Raw genomic sequence first — 7583 nt, 5'->3', positions numbered from 1 at the left:
TACTCAAATTGAAAATACTACTTTACCATGACTTCAGAAATCTGGTCCGCCATCTTGGATCCGCCATATTGAATGCAAATTTATTTTTTAAAATAGGAAGGTGGTCATGCGATACATGATTTCGATACGAAATTTCAAGAAAAAAAGAATGGCGAAAACCGCATATCGATATCTCAAACTATTTAGAAGATATTCACATTATCAATCAATACTATTCAAAGCAGAAAGGAGAGAAAAAAGTCAGAGAACGGCTTCATATGTCATACACAAAGGTAATTTGATAGTGGGTGTGATCGGGGATCCTACTCAAGTTGAAAATGCTACTTTACTATGACTTTAAAAATCTGGTCCTCCATATTGAATGCAAATTTATTTTTTAAATAGTAAGGTGGTCATGCGATACATGATTTCGATATGAAATTTCAAGAAAAAGTGAATGGCGAAAACCGCATATCGATATCTCAAACCGTTCAGAAGATATTCACATTATTAATCAATATCATGCATATTAGAAATGAAATACATAAGTGGTATTGATTAATAATGTGAATATCTTCTGAACGGTTTGAGATATCGATGTGCGGTTTTCACCATTCATTTTTTCTTGAAATTTCGTATTGAAATCATGTATCGGATGACAACCTTCCCATTTAAAAAAATAAAGTTGCATTCAATGTGGCGGATCCAAGATGGCGGACCAGATTTTCGAAGTCATAGTAAAGTAGTATTTTCAGTTTGAGTAGGATCCCTAATCACACCTACCATCAAATTACCTTTGTATATGAGATATTAAGCCATTCTCGGACTTTTCACCCACTCTGTATATATATGACATGGTATTGAAAAAATGTAGTATTGATGTAGTATTAACTGAACAATTTTAAGGGACATACAGAGCTCTTCATATCCAGACGAACATCGATAACAAGGATTGATGTTCAATGGATATAGGCGGTTTGGATGAGCCGCGATGCGGCGTCCCTAACAATTTCAAACAGCCACCTCTTAAAGGGCACGCCACACCAAGCTCGCTACCGCGGCGGTAGCGAAGTTTTAAAAATCGCTAGCCATGTATTCAGGTTGAGCGCGCCACACCGAGCTCGCTACCGCGGCGGTAGTACGGCGCACTACCACCTACGACCGCCTGCTAGGCGATTCAACAAAACTTCGCTGAGAGGTAGTACGGCGGACAAAGCGAGCTCAGTGTGGCGCGCTCAACCTGAATACATGGCAGGCGATTCGAAGAGGTAGCGCATGCGCACCTCTCCTCCTTGCAACACAACGCAACTAGTACGTCTCACCCCCCACTACTAGACTCACTACTCGGAGACTACCGCTAGCGGACGTTTTTCGGTGTGGCGTGCTCAGCCGAGAAAACTACCACCAGCGGTACTACCTCGGCGGTACTGGCGAGCTTGGTGTGGCGAGTCCTTAAGGCAGCATTTAAAGGTGATAATGCTGACAACATTTTTCATTTGCTTCAGATGGTTTGTGATATTCCTGTACTGAATGTGACATAGATAGTGGCTGTTAGTCTTTGTACAATTATTGAGCTGGCGTGGCTGCACAATGCCAATGTTATTTTGATGTCTGGTATTGTAGCTGTGATTTGATGGAATGAAAATTGTGTTTTTATTATGCCAGATGAATATTACTAAAACTTTAATATAAATCTGTCTGATATCCAATACATGGAATTCCTGGTAAACTAACTCCGTAGGGTAGCGACTATCCCTGTTCAGGCAGTTTTTAATAATTGCACGCTGAGCTACTGCCAGGGGCTCCAAGGTAGCTGATGAGGCCCCTCCCCAGGCCAGGATACCATATGCAAAAATTGATTGAATATATGAAAAATAAACTACTCTGAGTTGAGAAAGAGGAAGAACCTCTTTTAGGAGTCTGAATGCATATATCATTCCTCGAACCCGCTGCCTTAGGTATATGCAACATGTGGAGCCCAACTCAGTCTGTGATCTATTATCACTCCAAGACACTTTGCTCCACAAGTTGCAATACCCCACAGCCACAAGTGGCCGACTTATAATCATCGCTTGAATGAAGGACAAGGTCCTGGCTCCTGCAATGGGGCACTATTGATTTTGAAATATATAGGTAGATATAGGTATTGATTTTGAAATATATAGGTAGGTACTTGGTCTAATCAACGTTGAGAGTGAGTTTATTCTGGTCACGCCACTTCTTGACCTGGAAAAAGTACTTGGTCTTATCAACGTTGAGAGAGGTTTATTCTGGTCAAGCCACTTCTTGACCTGAAAAAGTAGCCGTTTTGAAGGCATCCTCCCATGTAGGCCCAAATGAAACAATTTCTGTGTCGTCCGCGAATAAAAATAGCTTACTATTTAAATCAACTTTAGAAATGTTATTTATATATACCAAAAAAAGCAGCGGGCCTAAAGTACTACCCTGAATGACTCCATAGTCAACTCTCTCTGCCTCACTACAGACTCCATTAATATAAACTGTCTGTTTACGGTTAGCCTACATAGATAGTTCTGGAACCATTCAAGAGAAATCCCTCTTACTCCACTGCATTTCAATTTAAGGAGCAGCTTATCTCTATCTACAGCATCAAATGCCTTGGCAAGGTCAAGGAAGGTAATCAATACATGATCACCCGCGCCGACCTTCTGCACAATCTCCTTGGTTATGTAAAACATTGCATTAGACGTATTTCAATTAGATCTGAATCCATATTGATTGGGTGTTATTAAATTAGTAGATTCTAAGTATTTTTTAACTGTATTTTTATGACTTTTTCTAGAATCTTAGCAAAAATGCCCAATAAAGATATGGGTCAGTAATTATTGATGATGGATTTGGAGCCAGATTTAAATAAAGGAATAACTTTGACGATCTTGAAAGCATCCGGAAATCTACCAGTATGAATACTCTTATTGATAATATAATGGAGAGGCTCAATCACTGCGTTGATGTTTTGCTTTATGAATCTGCAACTAATACCATCCAGTCCTGGAGAGGAGCCACCCCGAAGGTCCTCCACAATTGTAAGGATATCCTGCTGAGTTACAGGCATCAATTCAAATGTTAAGTTAGTGCCATGAACTGCATCACCCACAAGGTCAGGGCCACGCTCCGTTATTGCACTAGACAGGTTTGCACCCACCCTGGAGAAAAAATTATTGAAAGCATTAACAATTTGTTTTATGTCAGAATCTGTTGTACTGTCCTGATGAAACTGATCCAGTGGGAACCGCCCCGCCACCAACGGCCTTCCCGTCAACTCGTAGACTATCGACCAGAACTTTTTGGGGTTACTGCCTGAATTTGAAATTTCTTCCTTATGAAAGTCAACTTTGGCTCTTCTTATTGCAAGATGCAACAAATTCCGATAACTAACTAACCATACTGGACTTAACTAAACCTTGTCTAATCCAAGGCTTAATCTTCCTGTTTTTGGCAGTCACTAAATTTAATTTGTGTACATTTCTCAATTGTGGATTTTATTATATTGATGAATGTGGTAGTGCAGCAATCAATGTCGTTTAGATCATTAGTGACACAGTTCCAATCTACTGCCAACAATTCCTCCCTTACAGCATTCCAATCAGTAACCTGGTATGTAAATCTAAAAAAAATATTTTGGAGAGAGATGAAGAAATAGTTGACCTCAAGCGTAATACTCCGGTTTTCCAGTTAGAACCTGCTAAGAGGAGAAATAAATTAAGAAATAGTCTGCCTAGCAATTTTAACGTCAAGTTACGTAACTTTTACCAGCCTCTACAAGTAAATGAGGAGGATATAGATGCAAATATTGCTGCAATGGCTGAAGAGATTGCTTCCGCAAAACGCAAACGACCTCACAATAAAAAAAATGCACCAGAGTTGGTAAAAAACAATCTCCCTAAAAATAGGCTTAATACAACAAAGAAGATACTGTTGTTATCTGATAGTCATGGAAGGAATTTAACGTGGCATTTGAATGGTAGATTGAAACACTCCTACGAATGTATTGGTTTTGTAAGTCCTGGCGCTAGGGCTGAACAGATTTTATGCCATGATAATATATCTGGTGAAATTGCAGATAATGATATTCTAATTATATTGTGCGGTGCAAACGATGTTGCAAGAAACGAGGCAGAAAAGGCACTAACGGGCATCGAGGAGACGATTAATCGATTTCAAAAAAATAAAATTGTCTTAGTGGATGTTCCAAACAGACACGATCTTGTTGAGTGGTCTTGTGTAAACAGGGAAGTGGCGCGGACGAACTGTTTACTCAAAGTTCTTGGCGGGAGGTATGAGAGTGTGATACTTGTAGAGGCAAGTCTGGCAGAAAGATTTCACCACACTCGACACGGCATGCTCCTCAACCGTTGGGGCAAGGGCTGGCTGGCTGGAAGGATTTCTGCGGCTATTGAGGGCGGTGACTCTGTGATTGTTGACTCTCCTGTTTCTCTGGCCGATGGCGGCTCACCTTCGCGGGGGGCTGCTTCTGATGGCTGCGTGGCCTCTCCACCCCGGTCACCAATTGGGTGGCTCGGCGACGTGCTGTCTCCCGAGGTCGAGTCCCAGTCTATCGCTGCAGCTCCTACGGCAAATTTGGGAAACGACTGCCGCTTGGTGGAAACTACTCAACCTTAGCTACAGGTGTCTCACAGGCTGGATCCAGAAGAATATCAATCTTACATCAGAATGTTCAGCACTTGCCATCCCGTTTAGACTTGCTGAGAATTAATTTAGAGGAGCTAAAACCTGACATACTGGCAATATCTGAGCACAAGATGTCAGAAGCTGAAACTGCACTGTTAAATATACCCCAACTATACTATAAGCTCGAAATTCTCTAGGGGTAATAATATGGGAGGCGGGGTCATGATTTTAGTTAGTAATAAAATCTATTCAAGTTGCAGGCCCGTTGAACTGCCGGCAATAAAGTCTATAACGATGGAAAAATAATTTGAGTGTTGTGTGACTAAATTTTCAATTAATAGTTTCTCTTTTGGCCTGTTTGTACAGAACACCCCAACATTGTTTCTTAAATTCTTTTTTAGAAAAACTTGAAATATTGCTTGAAATTCTGTGCAGGAAATACAAAAATGTTGTACTAGCTGGTGACATAAATATTAATGTACTAGAGAAGAATAATGTTTACCACAAGTTCAGAAATATTCTAAAAATGTATAATATGTCATTTAAGGTCGATTTTCCAACTAGAATAGCTACAACCTCTGAAACTGCCATTGATAATTTTATTACAAATATTTGTGATGAGAACTTAAAAGTGTCAGGCATTATAACCCATATATCAGATCATGATGCTCAGCTATTTGAAATTCTTAATGTTAGTAGATTTCACAAAAAACCAATAAGAGGTCTTAGCAGGAGATTTGACGACTGTAATTCCAATATATTTTTCAAAGATTTAGAGAGCTTCAATTGGATGGGTGTTTATCAATCTTCAGTAAGTGATAAGTATAATGTATTTATTAAATTTTTTCATATTATTTCAACATTAATTTCCCAAAGCTATTTATTAATGAGAAGGAAACAAATAAGGATAAATATTCGAGCAGCGAGGTCATTAGGAAGAAGAGAGACTTATTAGAGCTTGAAAGAATATTTAGAAATACAAAGAGTGATGATTTAAAAGATCAAATTAAAACTAGAAAGAGAGATTTAAGACATGAAATATCAATAAATAAACAAAAAGTCTTTGACAAAAAAGTCGCCAATGCAAGAAATAAAAATAGAGTTATCTGGAAGATTGTTAACGATAATGTTGGTAAAAACAAAAATAAAAATTCAAATTCAAGTGTTATAGATAATGGAATTCATGTAACAAACCCTCTTACTATTAGTAATATCTTTAATGATTTCTTTGTTACAGCAGTAGATAAGTTTGCCATACCAAATATTCCTGATAGATGTGAACCTGTTGAAACCCCGATTTATCCAAACTGTCAATCCACACTGAGATTCAGATTCAAAACTATTTCAGAATATGAGTTAGTAATAGTTATTTGTGCAACTAGTGCGCAAAGTGATAGTTTGCTGCACCGAAAGAAACGTTTACGCCCGAGCCGTAGGCGAGGGCGGAATGGTTTCTTGAGTGCAGCAGAGGAACTTTGCGCACGTATTTCACATTAAGTTTTTCCTACAGTTACCATTGAATATAAAAAGTGGGTAATTATGGGTAAAATTGCCTGAAATGCATCAAATGTTTTTCTGTGTAATTTTATTATTGATCAAAACCTTAATCCTAAAATCCTAAAGTCCTCGTTGTCCTTGGTTATAATATAATTATAATGAATAATAATTAGCGCGTTGTGCTTCGTTGCACCTCTGCTCACTATAGCAGCCACAGCAGTCACTGTTACCAACTTCATTTTGATTTTGCTGCACTGTTGCTCCATATAACCTACTAAGTATTTTGCGTTGCCATGTTGCAAATCTGGAGTGCAGAAAAATTTTTCCCGCACTAGAGCGGAAAAGTGATTCTTTGCGTTCTGTAATCAGTGCAGCAATGGCCACTTTACAACGTAACTGTAGGAAAAAATAATAATGTCATTTGAAAATAAAATTTCTTCAGGGCCAGATGACATCCCAATTACAATAGTTAAAAAAGTCTTGCCGGCAATAATTAAACCCCTGACTCATATTGTTACAGATGATATTTATTATCATATGATTTCAATACATTAGTTACCAGAACGTTAATAACAGTCTAGTCTTAAATGTATAATAAAGATGGTTGTTTGATATGAAGAGTATTATTTATTCAATATTTAACACATATAATAAATTCCTCCTTGATATCGGGCCATTTTCCAAACATTTTAAAGGTAGCCAGGGTTTTTCCAATATTTAAGAAGGGTGATGTCAGAGAACCTGCTTGTTATAGGCCAGTATCTATTTTATCGGTATTTTCTAAAATTATTGAATGTGTGGTGTACATGCAGCTATTGGAATATTTAGAAACAAATAACATTTTGGACAAAGAGCAGCATGGGTTCGCTCTAAAAAGTCCACGATAACTGCTGGAGTCGAATTCATTAACTCTATCGTAAATGCAATCAACAAAGGGGAGAAAATTGTTTGGATATTCTTAGATATGACTCGTGCTTTTGACAGTGTGAGGCATGATGTTTTGATAGATATGTTGAAAACTCTAGGTGTAAATGGAATGGAACAGACATGGTTTGCATCTTACCTAAGGGATAGGCAACAATTTGTTGAGATAGAGCATATTGAAGAGACACATGCGCTGCAATATAAAATCAGATACCGCTCTGACCTGAGGAGTCTGAAATATGGTGTCCCTCAAGGCTCAATATTGGGTCCTTTATTGTTCCTGTGCTACATCAAAGGGTTGCCTGGGGTGGTCCAGGGGAAAGCTGCTGTTTGTCTTTATGCTGATGATGCAAACTTCATCTTCTTGGGTGAATCCATTGAAGAGATTGAAGCAGCATCCGCTGTTAGCTTGTCTTCCATTAATAAATTTCTAAATAATAGGAATCTTCTTTTAAACGCCAGCAAGTCCATTGTAGTTCCTTTTTCAACAAGGCAAAGAATTAATTATTGGTCCCCAAATGTTGAAATAA

At 38.4% G+C, this 7583-nt stretch overlaps 1 long non-coding RNA gene across 1 annotated transcript; it reads left to right on the top strand.

Annotated features, from left to right (window-relative positions):
• Positions 1–5565: 5565 nt before the first annotated feature.
• Positions 5566–6600, top strand: LOC120352753. Its single transcript, XR_005572089.1, has 2 exons — positions 5566–5991; positions 6532–6600. It is a non-coding gene; the product is annotated as an uncharacterized LOC120352753 (long non-coding RNA).
• The last annotated feature ends 983 nt before the right edge of the window (positions 6601–7583 follow it).

The sequence above is a fragment of the Nilaparvata lugens genome, chromosome 1, assembly GCF_014356525.2.
Source record: "Nilaparvata lugens isolate BPH chromosome 1, ASM1435652v1, whole genome shotgun sequence".
Classification (NCBI taxonomy): Eukaryota; Metazoa; Arthropoda; class Insecta; order Hemiptera; family Delphacidae; genus Nilaparvata; species Nilaparvata lugens.
The sequence above is the reverse complement of the archived record's forward strand: the minus strand, read 5'-3'. Positions and strand labels throughout refer to the sequence as shown.